Source organism: Entelurus aequoreus, linkage group LG09, assembly GCF_033978785.1.
Source record: "Entelurus aequoreus isolate RoL-2023_Sb linkage group LG09, RoL_Eaeq_v1.1, whole genome shotgun sequence".
Classification (NCBI taxonomy): Eukaryota; Metazoa; Chordata; class Actinopteri; order Syngnathiformes; family Syngnathidae; genus Entelurus; species Entelurus aequoreus.
Genome location: NC_084739.1, coordinates 7,445,881 through 7,465,764, shown reverse-complemented (window position 1 = coordinate 7,465,764; position 19,884 = coordinate 7,445,881). Strand labels below are relative to the sequence as shown.

The 19,884-nt window shown below is 36.1% G+C and overlaps 1 protein-coding gene across 1 annotated transcript in view; it reads left to right on the top strand.

Annotated features, from left to right (window-relative positions):
* The window catches only part of LOC133657091 (leucine-rich melanocyte differentiation-associated protein-like), a 1,129,882-nt gene that overhangs the window by 353,397 nt on the left and 756,601 nt on the right, over positions 1-19,884 (top strand).

The following is a 19,884-nucleotide window of genomic DNA, read 5'->3' as shown; positions in this document are numbered from 1 at the left end:
TTTATTTTTATCATTGTATTGTATTTTTTACATGTATTTATTTATTCAGTTACGTAAATATTTATATTCTCCAAATTTTAGCCCATTCTTTTTTTTACTTTTATTTATCAATTTATATAAATACTGACATTTTATAATCATTTATATTATTTTTAGTATTTTCCTTAAGTTTTTTCATTACATTTGTTATTTTTACTAGTATTGTATTCTTTATATTTATTTATTCAGTTACGTAAATATTTATACTTTCAAAATTTTAGCCCATTCTTTTTTTTTTACTTCTTATTTATCAATTTATATACATACTGATATTTTATATTCATACATATTGTTTTTAGTATTTTCCTGAAGTGTTATTACATTTATTTTGATCATAGTATTGTATTTTTTACATGTATTTATTTATTCAGTTACGTAAATATTTATATTCTCCAAATTTTAGGCCATTCTTTTTTTTAACTTTTATTTATCAATTCATATAAATACTGATATTTTATAATCATACATATTATTTTTAGTATTTTCCTTAAGTTTTATCATTACATTTGTTATTTTTACTAGTATTATATTCTTTATATTTATTTATTCCGTTACGTAAATATTTATACTTTCAAAATTTTAGCCCAATATTTTTTTTTTACTTCTTATTTATCAATTTATATACATACTGATATTTTATATGCATACATATTGTTTTTAGTATTTTCCTGAAGTGTTATTACATGTATTTGTATCATAGTATTGTTTTTTTTTACATTTATTTATGTATTCAGTTACGTAAATATTTATATTTTCCAAATTTTAGCCCATTCCTTTTTTTTGTACCTTTATTTAATTTATACACATACTGATATTTTATATTAATACTTATTATTTGTAATATTGTCTTTACATGTGTACATGTATTTATTGTTTTTACAATATTTTATTTGTTAAAATGCATTATTTACTCGTACATTTATAGCTGTTTTTGTTCATTTTTTTAACTTCTTGCATTTATTTCACTTTATTATACTATAATATTTTTTTACATATCATGAAATAAAAAAAAATGTTCATACAATTCCAAAATATTATTGTTTTTATTTATATTTTCCACAACTTTTTTTAATGTACAAGTCCCATCAACAAATTGAGGGCACTAGACTAACATAACAGATCCTATGGAAGGAGGCGACGTTATCCTAACCGCCATGACGGTCAGCACGAGTGCAAACAAAGCGGGCTCTCTCGCCATGGCGGCGCCGCCATGTTTGCCGGCCATAGGGCGAGTCCAAGCGACAGCCACCTGCTCTGCGTGCATAATAGGGAACGGCATTGACTGATTGGGATTGTAATTCCAGCGGCGAAGTAATGTTTTACAGCACGCCTAAAGACACTTCTCCCCGCCGAGCACCTTTTTTCTCCTTTATGGATCTGCCAAGTGCTGAGGACTGCTTAAACGCTGTCAATCATTGATTCCCCCGCCTTGACAGCAGAGTGATAGCTGCTGTGATTGAGGGAGTCTTGCCTTTTGTCTTTTGTCTGCAAACATCCGAGTGAGAAACCCCATTTTTACCACTCCCGCTATCTCTCCTTTTTTTTTTCTGTGGTTGAACAAACGGTGCATCAACAGGCCGTGAAATAATCAATGCTGATGATCCGTCTTGGAGCCTGTCGATATGTTAATGAGCACGCCTCACGGTTATGGCCGGCAGCTCATAAATCACTGCCTCTTAGCGGGAACGCTCAGCAGCTGCTGCAGGAATAAAACACTGTCTTTTAACGATTAATGTCCAAACATTCTGCCGCCATCGCCCCTTGATTGTTTTCACATGCCAAAAAAAAAAAAGAAAGGGAGGGGATTGTAAATCGATAAAACAATAAGACAAAGCGTTTTAATAAAGGGAGAGGTGGCGAGTAAATCACTCCTGGCTGGAGAATAATTGGATACCTGCTATGTCATTTTTTTGTGGTTAAAAGAACAAAAAGAGTTGAAACTACTGAACCCTTTTGTGGCAGAACTCAAGCAGTTGTTGTTCATTCCGATATAATACAAACAAACATTATTTACCTCTCAATTCGAAGACACGTTTACTGTAATGCACTGTGTGAGAACCTGCAGGTACTATACTTGTGATGGGTAAAGTGAGTGTGTGGCACATTCGTTACCTGTATCGACACTGCACTGAGTGCATAGAGTGTTGAAGATCTTCAAATGGGTGTTGTGGCAATTCCAACTTTAAACCACAGCGTCAGTTGCTATTTAGAGCGGCGCTTTCCATCATTTTCAGCAGACTGCATTGCAGTTTGTGGCTGACAGTCCGGTGCGGTGAATATGGAAAAATGCAGCTAGTGGGTCCCACGATCATGACTTCTGTTTTGTTTGAACAGCCATTTTACTGTTTACGTTTAGCAAGGCAGCAAAACGGCTGTTCAAACAAAACAGAAGTCATTGTCATGGAACCCATTAGCTGCATTTTTCTATATTAACCGCTATAAGCCACATATATATACGATGTGAAATTTGTTATTTACGCAGAAATATTTTGTAAATGTTTATTTACATTTACCGTTTCCAAACGGTGCCTGGAGAAAAGCAGTAAAACGGCTGTTCAAACAAAACAGAAGTCATTGTCATGGAACCCACTAGCTGCATTTTTCCATATTAACCACACCGGACTGTCAGCCACAAACGGCAATGCAGTCTGCTGAAAATGATGGAAAGCGCCACTCTAAATAGCAACTGACGCTGTGGTCAAAGTTGGAATTGCCACAACACACATTTGAAGATATTCAACACACTATTGTCACATGGCACACTCATTACCTGTATCGACACTGCACTGATACAGTGTTTGCGTTTCATATTGGTCATCTGCCGAATTAAAAAAAAAAAAGAATACAATTTACCAGCAGGTAAAAGTGTTACCGTATTTTCCGGACTATAGAGCGCACCCGTATATAAACCACACCCACTAAATTTCAGAAGAAAAAATATTTTCCATATTAACCACAGATACTGTATATATGTTGTCAAATAAGTTATTTAGACATAAATATTTTTTAAATGTTTATTTACATTAACCGTTTCCAAACGGTGCCTGTAGCAAGGCAGTACAACGGCTGTTCAAACAAAACATAAGTCATTATCATGGAACCCACTAGCTGCATTTTCCAGATTAACCACACTGGACTATAAGCCACGTATATAGTTGTGAAAGTAGTTATTTAGACATACATATTTTGTAAATGTTTATTCACATTAACCGTTTCCAAATGGTGCCTGTAGCAAGGCAGTAAAACAGCTGTTCAAATAAAACAGAAGTCATTGTCATGGAACCCACTCGCTGCATTTTTCCATATTAACCGCACCAGACTATAAACCACATATATATGTTGTACAATTAGTTATTTACGCATACATAATTTGTAAATGTTTATTTACATTAACCATGTCCAAACGGCGCCTGTAGCAAGGCAGTAAAACAGATGTTCAAACAAAACAGAAGTCATTGTCATGGAACCCACTAGCTGCATTTTCCCATATTAACCGCACCGGACTATAAGCCACATATATATGTTGTGAAACTAGTTATTTACGCAGAAATATGTTGTAAATGTTTATTTACATTAACCGTTTCCTGTAGCAAGGCAGTAAAACGGCTGTTCAAACAAAACAGAAGTCATTGTAATGGAACCCACTAGCTGCATTTTTCCATATTAACCGCACCGGACTATAAGCCACATATATATGTTGTGAAATTAGTTATTCACGCATAAATATTTTGTAAATGTTTCCAAACGGTGCCTGTAGCAAGGCAGTAAAACGGCTGTTCAAACAAAACATAAGTAATTATCATGGAACCCACTAGCTGCATTTTTCCATATTAACCGCACCGGACTATAAGCCACATATATATGTTGTGAAATTAGTTATTTACGCCTAAATACTTTTTAAATGTTTATTTACATTAACCGTTTCCAAATGGTGCCTGTAGCAAGGCAGTAAAACGGCTGTTCAAACAAAACAGAAGTCATTATCACGGAACCCACTAGCTGCATTTTTCCATATTAACCGCAGCGGACTATAAGCCACATATATATGTTGTGAAACTAGTTATTTACGCAGAAATATGTTGTAAATGTTTATTTACATTAACCGTTTCCTGTAGCAAGGCAGTAAAACGACTGTTCAAACAAAACATAAGTCATTATCATGGAACCCACAAGCTGCATTTTCCCATATTAACCGCACCGGACTATAAGCCACATATATATGTTGTGAAACTAGTTATTTACGCAGAAATATGTTGTAAATGTTTATTTACATTAACCGTTTCCTGTAGCAAGGCAGTAAAACGGCTTTTCAAACAAAACAGAAGTCATTATCATGGAACCCACTAGCTGCATTTTCCCATATTAACCGCACCGGACTATAAGCCACATATATATGTTGTACAATTAGTTATTTACGCATACATATTTTGTAAATGTTTATTTACATTAACCATTTGCAAACGGCGCCTGTAGCAAGGCAGTAAAACGGCTGTTCAAACAAAACAGAAGTCATTTTCATGGAACCCACTAGCTGCATTTTTCCATATTAACCGCACCGGACTGTAAGCCACAAACTGCAATGCGGTCTGCTGAAAATGATGGAAAGCGCCACTCTAAGTAGCAACTGACGCTGTGGTCAAAGTTGGAATTGCCACAACACACATTTTAAGACTTTCAACACTCTATTGTCACATTTCAAGGACCCCATTCCTAATTTGGTGTCCAGTTTTTTTGCCCGCTTAAAAAAGAATCACTGTATTGAAAACATGGCGTTGGTTCGATCCCACCATATGATCCTGCCTCGGCTCTCCAGAAGCAAACGCCATGCTCAGACTGTTCCAATTACTCACAGGAACCCGAATTTACATCAGGCACCTGACAGCTTGCATTCCCGCGGCCTCCACGGGGCCTAAATCACGCTGGCAATAAAGCGGCGCTCCCCCCCCTCCCCCCCTCCATGTTAAGTATTATAATGATGAATCTGCAGCTCGGGGCGGACGTAGCAGCAGTTGTTTAAATTCTCCCAAATAAATAGAGAATATTTAAGGGAGACAGATCGCCCAGAGAGGAGTCTGGGAAATGGCAGAGTTTGACTTGTGGAAGTTGTCTTTCTAAATAGTTTTTGTTACTCAGATAAGGAACATTAACTCCAGATGTCGAGCAAAGTAAATAACGTGGCTCCGATAATGGAGCTTTCTTTCAAGCGTCATCTATCAATATCGGCTCACCGGCTTCCAACAAACTTCATCTTCCCACGTCAAGCAGGCGCGCATGTCGAATGTGATCAGTTTTACACCAGTCCTACCAAGTTGTGAACAGATGGGACTTGTGTTGTTGTTATACCTCATTAACACCTTTTCTTACTTAAAGATGATTTATTGATGCGTACAGAAACATTTATAAGCGATCTTAGCTTGATAGCTGGTTAGCACGACACTTATTGAAAATATAGATTAGTAGTTTATTGGTCAATAAACCCCATATAAAAAAAAACATAAAAAACTAAAAAACATTTTTAAAAAAACACTAAAAAATAACTAAAACTAAAACATAAAAAACTTAAACATTTTTACAAAAAAAACATAAAAAACCAAAACACAAACAACTAAAAAACATTAAAATACATAAAAAAACTTTTAAAAAAAACTTAAAAACTTTAAATATTGTTTACTAAAAAACATAAAAAATAAAACATAAAAAATAAAACTAAAGAACATTAAAAAAACATAAGATAAAAAAACTAAAACATAAAAAACTTTAAACATTTCTTTATTAAAAAACATAAAACAATAAAAAACTAAAACAAAAAAACTAAAAACATAAAAACTAAAAACATTAAAAAACATTAAAAAAACATTAAAAAGCATTAAAAAACATAAAAAACTAAGAAACATTACAAAAATAAAAAAATAAAAAAATAAAACATAAACTTTAAAACTTTTTTACTAAAAAACATAAAAAAATAAAACATAAAAAAAATAAAAACATGAAAAAATGTTACTAAAGAACATTAAAAAAACATACAACCTAAAACATAAAAAACTTTAAACATTTCTTTACTAAAAAACGTAAAACAATAAAAAAACTAAAACATAAAAAAAACTAAAAGCATAAAAACTAAAAAACATTAAAAAACATAAAAAGAACTAAAAAAAACATTCAAAAAACTAAAACACATAAAAAAACATGAAAAAATTAAAACATAAAAACTAACAAACATTAAAAAACATGAAAAAACTAAAAAAACATTCAAAAACATTCAAAAACATTCAAAAACATTCAAAAACATTCAAAAACATTCAAAAAAACTAAAACACATAAAAAACATGAAAAAACTAAAACATAAAAAACTTTAAACATTTTTTACTAAAAAACAATAAAAAACAAACAAAAATAAAAAATAAAACAGAAAAAAAAATTAAAAAACAGAAAAAAACTATCAATAGCAGCTCACCGGCTTCCAACAAACTTCATCATCCCACGTCAGGCAGGCGCGCATGTCGAATGTGATCAGTTTTACACCAGTCCTACCAAGTTGTGAACAGATGGGACTTGTGTTGTTGTTGTACCTCATTAACACTTGTTCTTACTTAAAGATGATTTATTGATGCGTACAGAAATATTTATAAGCTATCTTAGCTTGATAGCTGGTTAGCACGACACTTATTGAAAATATAGATTAGTAGTTTGTTGGTCATTTTGTGGTTGAAAGTTGAAACCAGTGCGCCCGGGAGCTCATTTGATGGTGAAGAGGCTGCAACTAGTCAACGATTATCTTAACGATTAGTCGGATAATAATGCGTACACATATTTAAGGCTCTATTTTTTCCATTGACTTCTAAATGCAGCTTAAGTTATTGTAGACATGTGCTTACTAACAACAAAGATGACTAATTCATTCATAATTAATAATTTTTACTCCAACTTTGCTGCTTGTTCAGTTGCTAGAAAAAATTAAAAGTTGTCTTTTGCAAAGTGCTAAAAAACAACAATTAACCTTGTTTATGTATTATAAAAACATAAAAAACATAAAAAACATAAAAATACAAAAATACACAAACTAAAAAACATAAAACATTAAAAAAAACTAAAAAAAATAAACTACAACAAAAAACTAAAAAACGAAACTAAAAAACATAAAACATAAATAATTAAACATAAAAAACTAAAAAAACATTTTTAAAAATGTAAAAAACAACAATTAACCTTGTTTATGTATTAAAAAACATAAACAAATTAAAAAAACAAAAATACACAAACTAAAAAACATAAAACATTAAAAAAACTAAAAAACATAAACTAAAACAAAAAAACTAAAAAACAAAACTAAAAAACATAAAACATAAATAAGTAAACATAACAAAACTAAAAAACATAAAACATAAATAAGTAAACATAACAAAACTAAAAAAACTTTTTTAAAAATAAAAACACAACAATTAACCTTGTTTATGTATTAAAAAAACATAAAAAACAAAAAAACTAAAAAAAAACTAAAAAAACATAAAACAACTAAAATACAAAAACTAAAAAACATGAACATAAAACATTAAAAAAAACTAAAAAAAACATTAATTAAAACATAAAAAACTAAAAAACTTAAAACATAAAAAAACAAACTAAAATATAAAACTAAAAAAAACATTAAAAAAAACATTAAAAAACCACCAAAAAATAAATAAAACATAAAAAAACATACAATTAAAAACATTAAACTAAAAAACATAAAAAACTAAAAAACAAAACATAAATAACTAAACATTAAAAAAAATTAAAAAAACATTTACAAATAATTAAAAAACAACAATTAACCTTGTTTATGTATTAACAAACATAAAAAACTAGAAAACATAAAAAAACTAAAAAACATAAAAAACTAAAAAAGATAAACATAAAACATTAAAAAAAACTAAAAAACATAAACTAAAACATAAAAAACTACAACACATAAAACTAAAAAAACAAACTAAAAAACATAAAACATAAATAACTAAACATAAAAAAACTAAAAATACATTACATTTAAAAAAACAACAACAACAAGTAACCTTGTCTATGTATTTTAAACAAACAGTAAAATAGCAGCAATAACACACAAAATCTAGCTTCCTTAAAAAGAAAATAATTTTGTGATGTTTAAAAAGCTGCACACTGATATATTGACTATTGATTAACTCTTGGCAGGTTTGACACTTTAATAGACTCAATGTGTAGAATTATATATTTGATTAATTATTCAAATGTTAGCTATTTTATAGTCTACGTTTAATTTTATTTTACTGTCTGTCTCTATGTATGTTTGTGTTGGTGCATTTGTTATTGTGCCCTTTTTTACGCCATTAGCGTATGTGAATTGATGTAGACAAAGTTAAGCTGGCTGACTTTAGCTAAAATGATAGTCTAAGTTATTTTTCACACAACTTCGTCTCACTCTCGTTAGCTTCTACCTCGCTAGGTAGCTAACACTCTTACCGAGGTTGTGATGCATCCTCCCTCCAAATGTCCGACATCATGTCTCCACTTTAAATGTTGGCGTATCACAGACGTGCTGACACAAACACAAGGTCCGCTTTGCAAAACGGGCAAGGTATTCATGTTTTTAACAGGAATAAGAGGAAATGTTCTCACACTTCACATGTTAGCACTGGCAATGTTTCTGTGAAAAACTATTTTATTGTCGACAATGTTGACTAAACGTTGCAACCCTACTAGCAAGCGAGCTAGCACCTTAGAGGGATAAACATAGATCGATTGATAGATGAATTAGTAGGACGTGTATTTAGCTGTGGTTTAAGATTGCAACCATGGTTCTAGTATTTTGCTAGCACCATGAATGGACACATAGATTAGTTGGTATTTTATTAAGGACTTGAACTTAGTTAGATAGTGTTTACTTTGTTAGCTAGTTTCCCAGCTGGAGCAAATACTTCATTTTGACAATGTATTCCTCATTTGCGAGATAGATTTAAGCTTCTTTAAAATTTTGGTAGCTTCTCTATTTTTTAGTGTACAGTTGGGTCAACTCAAAATCATACATACTTTTGGTCAAATCTCCCGCTATCTTCTGGTTCGGAAAAAAAAAAAAAAAATTGATATATGATTACATTTGTTTATACCTTGACATGTTTTTTCATATTATTTCTATGTTTTGAAGTTATTGCCTTACCCCATAACAGTGCTGTCAGGTTCAAACACTGATGCCATCTTTTAAACAGACAAGAAGCAAGGAATCATGCAGAGACAGAGTTCAATTTGGCCCATGAGGAGAGACGTATTGGGCTGTACACTCAGTTACAGCTCCAACCTACGCTCTAAGGCACAGCCCACGTGCTCCTCTATTTATTCGGGAGGTCCCTGGTTACATCACCGAGGCTGCTCCCGAAGAAAGGGGGGTGGTAATTTCATCAGCCCCAGTTAGACACAATATATGATTATTCAGAAATGCGAATGTGCTGACACTCGTGATATCGCCATGTCTCTGCTTTGTCTGCGTCATGGCACTCGATGTTCTGTACACAAACACTGATACGAGACGACTCGCAATCTTGGATTTGCAAGTTGTCCCTTTGCACAGATAGAAAAGTACAACTTCAGCACAATTGATAGTAACTATAGCAACGGCCTTTAAGGATAAGAGTCGTGTGATAATATATACATAATTATTCTAACAAGTGCGGAATATTGCTCAAAATTTGGTGCGGGTAACTGGTTAGCAGGTTAGCTCTGTAGCTGTTTGCTAACTATCTCTCACTGTCGGGTTTGAACAGTTTTTCATCTCATCCGTCAAACTGGCTAGCTAGCTGTCTATCAAGCTAGTTAGCCGCTAGCATGACAGTGACCTACTCATTTGTTAAAACTGGCGCAATATTCACGAGGCTATGCTCTCATCGACGCTCGAGGGAATAACCGTTGATGGGAACAATCGGGAAGGAGTGAAAAATTATTAAACACCCTCGGCGGGAGCGCGACATTGGCCATTAGTTCTTAGCCTCGCTCATACAGTAGCGTTGGGAATTGGTGTGACTCCACTCGTTGTGGCCTGGTAATAAACGCTAATTAGGCTCTACAAGCGTGATTAGAACCTTCTTGGAGACGGCACCGTTTCCCTTGCACGTTCTTTCGCAAACATCTCACCTGATAATTACACTCTTGCCAGCTATCAGCCAGGATATATTAGGGTGTTGCGGGGGCTCTAATATGTTAATCACCGCTCGGCTCTCTGGACGCTTTTGGGAAATTATGTGTCAGTTGGGAGTGTGGCCGTGCCAGCAACCTGAGGGTTCCTGGTTCGATTCCCCACCTTCTACCGACCTCGTCACGTCCGTTGTGTCCTTGAGCAAGACACTTACAATTGTGCTGCTAGGATCCTGATGAGAGTGCGGAAATACGACCATATCACACCGATTCACAAATCGGAACCCTTAATAACTAAAGTTCCTTGGGTGAATAATGTCAACTCACTACACCGGTATGTTTTAGCGCTTTCATGGCGAGTTTACTGACACATATAAGTAAGAACTTTACACTACTTTATATTAGAAATGGCAACAGCGGAGGATGAATGTCCCATAACAAGAAGATAGAGAAAAAGAAGAAGCTTATCGACTACGGAGTCGTCACAGACTACAAAGGCGGAAGCGCGCAAATTTTCAGGACTTATGCAGATTCCAAATACAGATCAGTTAATCACCGCTCGGCTCTCTGGACGCTTTTGGGAAATATGTGTCGGCGTGATCGTCAAACAATTCGGACGGCGTGGCGGAGTTGGGAGAGTGGCCGTGCCAGCAACCTGAGGGTTCCTGGTTCGATTCCCCACCTTCTACCAACCTCATCACGTCCGTTGTGTCCTTGAGCAAGACACTTACAATAGTACTGCTAGGATCCTGATGAGAGTGCGGAAATACGACCACATCACACCAATTCTCAAATCGGAACCCTTAATAACTTAAAGTTCCTTGGGTGAATAATGTAAACTCATTACACCGGTATGTTTTAGCGCTTTCATGGCGAGTTAACTGACGGATATAAGTATGAACTTTACACTACTTTATATTAGAAATGGCAACAGCGTAGGATGAATGTCCCATAACAAGAAGATAGAGAAAAACAAGAAATGTATCGACTACGGAGTCGGCAATTCTAAAATCCCTTCACTGGCTTCCTGTTCCACTCAGAATACAAAGTCTCCCTACTAACCCACCAGTGCCTCCATGGAAATGCCCCCTCTACCTCAAAGAACTGCTCACCCCCAAATCCTCCACTACGACACCTCCGCTCCGTAGGCTAACCTCCTCCAACCCCTGAGGACAAAGCTACGAACAATGGGAGACCGGGCTTTCTGCTCCGCCGCTCCCAGTCTGTGGAACGCTCTCCCTGACCACCTGAGGGCACCACAGACTGTGGATGCTTTTAAAAAAGGCTTAAAAACTCTTCTTTTTTTTTTAGATATGTGCATACTAGTTCTAGCTACTAGGCTGTTCTAGTTTTATTATTTTTATTATTTTATTTTTTTAATACACTGTAACACTTTGAGGTTGTTTGCTCAATGTAAAGTGTTTTTTTTTACAAATAAAATATACTATTATTATTATTATTATTACTTCACCCTTGCTCCTGATGGGTGGTGGTTAGAGCCTTGCATGGCAGCTCCCGCCATCAGTGTGTGAATGTGTGTGTGTGAATGGCTGAATGTGGAAATAGTGTCAAAGCACTTTGAGTACCTTGAAGGTAGAAAAGTGCTATACAAGTACAACCCGTTTACCATTTACCATTTAACTCACAACCTACCGATCTCAGGGCGGACACTCTAACCATCATCATCGGCGGTCACTCGAAGCGAGTATGACAATCCTCCTGGTAGGGGAGTATCCCTTTATGGAGGATGCCTGTACGTGACTTTGTTAAACGTGGGGAGGACTGGTGCACAGACACACGATCCTTGACAGATCCGGGTCAAGGTCCAGTGGCATGGAGTCCAAAACGACTGAGGACCCCTTTTTTGCTGCAGCCTTCATCCGCCATCACAGCCGTGGTTACGCTCCATATAGGTTTAGCAATCATCCTCCGCCACCACCACGCTTGACGGTGGATATGGTGTTCCTGTGATTAAAGGCCTCACCTTTTCTCCTCCAAACATATTGCTGGGTATTGTGGCCAAAAGGCTCAATTTGTGTTTCATCAGACCTTCTGGAGGAAAGTTCTGTGGAAAATATTTTTTTCGAAATATGTTTTTGTTAGAATAATTGTTTCTAAATTATCACAAAAACTTTGTATTGCATTGAGTTCTTGACAAGAAGACAAAAGGCTGTCTTTGAAACCTACCAAGAGTAAGACTCGTAAAACTCCACTGTGTAAGGGAGGGGAAGCAAGATGAACGTGTTCCTGTGTTCTTTCATGTATGGTAATCAACTAGGGCTGCAACTAACGATTAATTTGATAATCGATTAAACTGTTGATTATTACTTCGATTAATCGATTAATAATCGGATAAAAGAGACAAACTACATTTCTATCCTATCCAGTATTTTATTGAAAAAAAAACAGCATACTGGCACCATACTTATTTTGATTATTGTTTCTCAGCTGTTTGTAAATGTTGCAGTTTATAAATAAAGGTTTATTAAAAAAATAATAATAATAATTTTTTTTTTTTTTACAAAAATAAAAAAATAAAATAAAAAAAAAGCCTCTGCGCATGCGCATAGCATAGATCCAACGAATCGATAACTAAATTAATCGGCAACTATTTTTATAATTTAATCGATTAGTTGTTGCAGCCCTATAATCGACAGAAGGATGTTGTTCTGGCCCAAGGACTTCAGAGCGGAGAGATGACAGGATCTGCCCAATTTCCAGATGACCTCTTTTTGAAGTATTTTACGACCTCTTTTTGAACTATTTTATGGAACTCTCTTTGAACTATTTTTACGAACTCTTTTTGAACTGACCTTTCCTGTGAATTGTTTACGACCTTTTCTGTGAACTTTTTGCGACCTTTGTCCTTCGGAAACAAAGGCGGCCATGCGGTCGGGGAGGGTCCAAAATAAAAGAAGGAGGCGTGCAATCTTTTTGGCAGAGCGTGCTGAGATACTGTACAGCAGGGGTCACCAACGCGGTGCCCGCGGGCACCAGGTCGCCCGTAAGGACCAGATGAGTAGCCCGCTGGCCTGTTCTAAAAATAGCTCAAATAGCAGCACTTACCAGTGAGCTGCCTCTATTTTTTAAATTTTATTTATTTACTAGCAAGCTGGTCTCGCTTTGCCCGACATTTTTAATTCTAAGAGAGACAAAACTCAAATAGAATTTGAAAATCCAAGAACATATTTTAAAGATTTGGTCTTCACTTGTTTAAATACATTCATTAGGTTTTTTACTTTGCTTCTTATAACTTTCAGAAAGACAATTTTAGAGAAAAAATACAAACTTAAAAATGATTTTAGGATTTTTAAACACATATACCTTTTTACCTTTTAAATTCCTTCCTCTTCTTTCCTGACAATTTAAATCAATGTTCAAGTAAATGTATTTTTTTTATTGTAAAGAATAATAAATACATTTTAATTTAATTCTTCATTTTAGCTTCTGTTTTTTCGACAAAGAATATTTGTGAAATATTTCTTCAAACTTATTATTATTAAAATTCAAAAAAAATATTCTGGCAAATCTAGAAAATCTGTAGAATCAAATTTAAATCTTATTTCAACGTCTTTTGAATTTCTTTTACAATTTTTGTTCTGGAAAATCTAGAAGAAATAATGATTTGTCTTTGTTAGAAATATAGCTTGGTCCAATTTGTTATATATTCTAACAAAGTGCAGATTGGATTTTAGCCTATTTAAAACATGTCATCAAAATTCTAAAATTAATCTTAATCAGGAAAAAATACTAATGCTGTTCCATAAATTATTTTTTAATTTTTTTTCCAAAAGATTCAAATTAGCTCGTTTTTCTCTTCTTTTTTTCGGTTGAATTTTGAATTTTAAAGAGTCGATATTGAAGATAAACTATGTTTCAAAATTGAATCGTCTTTTTTTTGTGTTTTCTCCTCTTTTAAACCGTTCAATTAAGTGTAAATATCATTAATTATTAATAACAACATAGAGTTAAAGGTAAATTGAGCAAATTGGCTATTCCTGGCAATTTATCTAAGTGTGTATCAAACCTGGTAGCCCTTCGCATTAATCACTACCCAAGAAGTAAGCTCTTGGTTTCAAAACGGTTGGTGACCCCTGCTGTACAGTGTGTCCAGGCGTGTCTCCTCAATTGAGTCCAAATTGAATTCTGTCTCTGTTTAATTCTTTGCCTCTTGTCTTGTTTAATAGATGTCATCAGTGTTTGAACCTGACATCTTCTGAACTCCTGTCTCTTAGCCCAGTTCCAATGCAGTGTACATGCATCTTTAATGTGCATCATATTGTTGTTTGCTTTCGGCAGGCGGCCCTACACTTTATCATGTTTTTAGTCCTCATGAATAATTAAAAAACTGGAGGGGGGGGGGGGGGGGGGAGGGGGGGGACACCCAAATTACTTGCCATGTTCAAAATTCATATGCTCGGGGTTTTGAGGGAGGGCGCTTGATACATGAAAATTAATTTTCCTTTCTCTGAGAGTGTGACGGGAAATCAATTAATCTTGATGTATTATTTCAGGCGGGGCACTGAGAGAGTGGCTACAGCTGTTCTCGTCGGAGAGGCCATATATTATACTTGGCGGCTTTGACAGCTTCTGACGGGGGAAAGGCAGGTGCGGCAATGAGGACACACAAAATATTAGGGAAGTGTTTCCAATGAGCTAATAGCAGGAAGAATGGATCACCCAATTCATTCTTTTCGACTCCCCCCCCCCCCCAAAAAAAAGTGCTGTCACTTGCACTTGTTTGTGACGCTCCTCTTCATTTGATTACCTAGTCATGTTTTTGCCGCTTCTATCAAGTCGTTTATTTTTATTTCCTCCGGGCGACTTTGTTTGTGCGTGGAATTGAGATTTACCGCCCCGTCGGATAAACGTGTCCAGTTAATGCAACACCGAAGGGATAGAGTGACACAGCTATTTACTGCCTGCTTTAAACTTTTATAACTTGTCACTAGGGATGTCCGATAATATCGGCCTGCCAATATTATCGGCCGATAAATGCGTTAAAATGTAATATCGGAAATTATTGGTATCGTTTTTTTTATTATCGGTAATGTTTTTTTTTTTTTTTTTTTTTTTTTTTTTAAATTAAATCAACATAAAAAACACAAGATACACTTACAATTAGTGCACCAACCCAAAAAACCTCCCTCCTCATTCACACAAAAGGGTTGTTTCTTTCTGTTATTAATATTCTGGTTCCTACATTATATATCAATATATATCAATACAGTCTGCAAGGGATACAGTCCGTAAGCACACATGATTGTGCGTGCTGCTGCTCCACTAATAGTACTAACCTTTAACAGTTAATGTTACTCATTTTCATTCATTACTAGTTTCTATGTAACTGTTTTTATATTGTTTTACTTTCTTTTTATTCAAGAAAATGTTTTTAATTTATTTATCTTGTTTTATTTTATAATTTTTTTTAAAAAGTACCTTATCTTCACCATACCTGGTTGTCCAAATTAGACATAATAATGTGTTAATTCCACGACTGTATATATCGGTTGATATCGGTATCGGTTGATATCGGTATCGGTAATTAAAGAGTTGGACAATATCGGAATATCGGATATCGGCAAAAAGCCATTATCGGACATCTCTACTTGTCACACTTTGCACAGGTCCTTGTCGCTTCCCGCACTGCAAAAACTGAAATCTAAGTAAGATGAAATATCTCAAATAAGGGTGATATTTGCTTATTTTCTGTCTGATAAGATAATTCTTCTCACTAAGCAGATTTTATGTTAGTGTTTTACTTGTTTTAAGGGTTTTGGTCCTAAATGATCTCAGTAAGATATTACAGCTTGTCGCTGAGATTTGATGAGCTATATTGAGTAAAACATGCTTGAAACTAGAATATCAACTGTTATGTCATCAACACTCACAAGTATAAAACTACTTTTTTAAAGTAATAATTTCTTATTTCAAGCATGAAAAAAAAAAATCACGACTTTGACACAATTGTGTCTCATAACTAAAACAGATGACAGTCAAATGGATTTAGCTGTTTTATTTCCAATGAAACAATAGAAAATACGTACTCATGTAGTAGTACAGTTTGCACAGTACAGTAAACTGACAGTTAATATTTAAACATTTGACATTTCAAACTATTTTGAACAGAAATAGTTCATGCACATTCAGATAAATTCTTCAAAATTACAATTAAAAGTGTTTTGGCCGGGTGTCGGGGCTGTATATATGCGCACTAATTGCCTGAAAGAGCACGCACTTGGCGCGATTATGTCATGTTGTTGATGGAAAAATGCATTTTTAGACCATATGATTTGCCTGAGTGGCAAGCGGTTGCCTTGTTGCCTTTCCATTAAAATTCGTTTTTAGTATACGTTTGCTGGTTTCAAGAAATGTAATGCCGAGCGCATATCATTATGTCAAGATAATGGCACTAGCATTTACTTCATTTAAGAATATTTTTCAACATATTGAGCAAAAAGGACTCTTTTTTTTTCTACCAAGAAAAGTGCACTTATTAGTGAGAATATACTTATTTGAAGGTATTTTTGGGTTCATTGAGGTTAGCTATTTTCACTTGTTTTGTAAAGTCTTGACAAGCCGAATTTTCTTGTTCTATTGGCAGATAATTTTGCTTAGTTCAAATAAAATACCCCTAATTTTTGTATTTTTTTTTTTCTTGTTTTTGAACACTGACTTTTTGCAGTGCGGCGTCTCGGCGCCGTGGCTCTGAACGGGGAAAATAGCAATGATGACTCTTTCGATGGACGGAAGAAACCTGTGGGACCCAGAACGCAATAACCCGGGTTTTAATGTCGCTACATTGTTAGTTCAATCAATCAATCAATCAATGTTTATTTATACAGCACTAAATCACAAGTGTCTCAAAGGGCTGCACAAGCCACAACGACATCCTCGGTTCAGATCCCACATCAGGGCAAGGAAAAAACTCACAACCCAGTGGGATATCAATGAGAAGGACTATGAGAAACCTTATACAAACAGCTCTGTTTTCATTGCAAAATTCCACAGTATTCTGGACATCTGTGTTGGTGAATCTTTTGCAATTTGTTTAATGAACAATGGAGAAAGGAAAGAAGAAAGCTGTAGGTGGGAAGCGGTGTATTAGCGGCCGGCTGCAGCAACACAAACACGTAGCGGCTACGTCGTAGCCGGTGTTTCATTGTTTACATTCCCGAACGATGACAGTCAAGCTTTACCATTGGCCTGTGGAGAACTGGGACAACATAGACTCTTACCAGGAGGACTTTGAGTTGGATACGCATGCTTGTGGAGATGGGACAACCGAGACTCTTACCAGGAGGACCGTGAGTACGCAGCTGCGGCTTCCAAACATTTGATCGCTTGCCCGTACGTGCGTGCCGCTATGTGCATGTCACGTACGTAACTTTGGGGAAATATATGTGCTGTATGAACTTTGCGGTACTTTGGGCTGTGGGATTGAGTGTGTTGTGCGGGTGTTTGATTTGTATCGGCGGGTTATATGGACGGGTGGGGGCAGGTGTTTGTTATGTGGGATTAATTTGTGGCATATTAAATATAAGCCTGGTTGTGTTGTGGCTAATAGAGTATATATATGTCTTGTGTTTATTTACTGTTTTAGTCATTCCCAGCTGAATATCAGGTCCCACCCGCCTCTCACAGCATCTTCCCTATCTGAATCGCTTCCACTGCCCTCTAGTCCTTCACTCTCACTTTCCTCATCCACAACTCTTTCATCTTCGCTCAAATTAATGGGGAAATCGTCACTTTCTCGGTCCGAATCGCTCTCGCTGCTGGTGGCCATGATTGTAAACAATGTGCAGATGTGAGGAGCTCCACAACCGGTGACGTCACGCTACTTCCTGTACAGGCAAGGCTTTTTTTTATCAGCGACCAAAAGTTGCGAACTTTATCGTCAATGTTCTCTACTAAATCCTTTCAGCCAAAATATGGCAATATCGCGAAATGATCAAGTATGACACATAGAATGGATCTGCTATCCCCGTTTAAATAAGACAATCTCATTACAGTAGGCCTTTAAGAGATGACCCCTTAGAGGAGCCGCCACTGCCGGATGCATGCCCAAGACACTCTAACCACTAGGACACTGAGTAGTAATAATAACTAGTAATACTTACGATAATACCAATTCAAATTGGCATTGGGCATGGATCATTAATTTGCTGGCCGGATCTGGCCCGCGGGCCTTGACTTTGCCACCCCTGCTCTAAATGATCGCTTCATTGATTATGATGTCCCTCTCACCGCATTTGCAAAGCACGGTTCAAGCTGTCGGTGTGACCTTCGCTTATCAAGCGGGCATCTAGTTGCGTGGAAACTTCTCTCCCGAGTGACGCGCAAACTGTCAGCCTGTCAGCCGCCACCCTGCTTGACTGACAGGTCAAATGTGTCGTGGAATTTGTTGTCAGGGACTGAAGTGTCAGTGTCGGCGCTGCAAATTAGCTGCAGAACGTACGGCGTCGGTTAACGTGTTCCACCGGTATTGCGGTTTTACGTTCTGATATTGCAGTGAAGCGGGTGCATAGTCGGCCATAAATTCCTTTCCATTTATGAACAGATTTCACCGGTCAACAAGACCGGTAATCAACAATCAGTAAACATCTGTTGCCGTCCATTATTAACCCTGCGGTGCGGATTTACAGCCGGCCCCGGCGGCTGTTTTGCGAGCGTATTTCCGACGCTCGGATTCCGCTGCCATTTTGTGAGCGCCAGACAAATTAGAGAGCGGGAGACAACTAAATTAAAGCGGCAAATGACCGCGGCCAGATGGGGCTCGATATAACAAATGGAACAAGTTGTGGAGGTGCCAGTTGTACAGACGCTGAGGGACACTGAGGGGGAATTGATTCAGGAGGGCCATTGGGCCAACAGATGAAAAGGTTATATTAACACTTACAGCGGGACGACTTCCCCGCCGCCCAGCTTTATGTCGCACATATGCACCAATGTCATTGTGGGGAATAAACACCAGCACCGCTCCCACCGGTGGACACAGCATGCGGTTCCTATCTTCAATTTAATACACTAGGTTCACTCGTACTGATCAAAAAAATGTTTCTAGAAAAGATTAAACTGCATAATTTTGAGTGTTGCATACAACGTTACATCCGTTTTCTTTCTTGGCGGCTTCATTCACACCATGGACCAGCAATAAAACAAGTGAGAGTTCGAGCAGCTGTTCTGTTCTTGGGTGGTGCAGTCGTTCAAATGGAGATATAGGAAAGACCTTTCTTAGAGTCCCGAAAGAAGTGGTTCATAAAGGTGATAAAGTCAGGCGAAAAACAAAAGGAAATGACTCTGAAAAATATTAACTTTCATCTTCTTGCGGAATACTATCAGACCATACTCGTGTCTGCAGTGATCACTTTGGAAAATGTTTGAAAATGTGATTTGTTTAAGACATGTTCAGTTTATTCTCTACTATATTAGTGGTGTTAGAGAGCAGAACTGAACTTAAAAAAAGGACAATAGATCAAATTAGTTTGTGCTAACTAACTAGATCCACTCGACGTCCATTGCACCGGTCGCCCATGGGGGTGGGGGTGTCCCACATCTTCGGTCCCCTCCAAAGTTTCTCATTGTATCCCATTGGGTTGAGTTTTTTCCTGCCCTGATGTGGGATCTGAGCCGAGGATATCGTTGAGGCTTGTGCAGCCCTTTGAGACACTTGGGATTAAGGGCTTTATGAATAAACGTTGATTGGTTGAT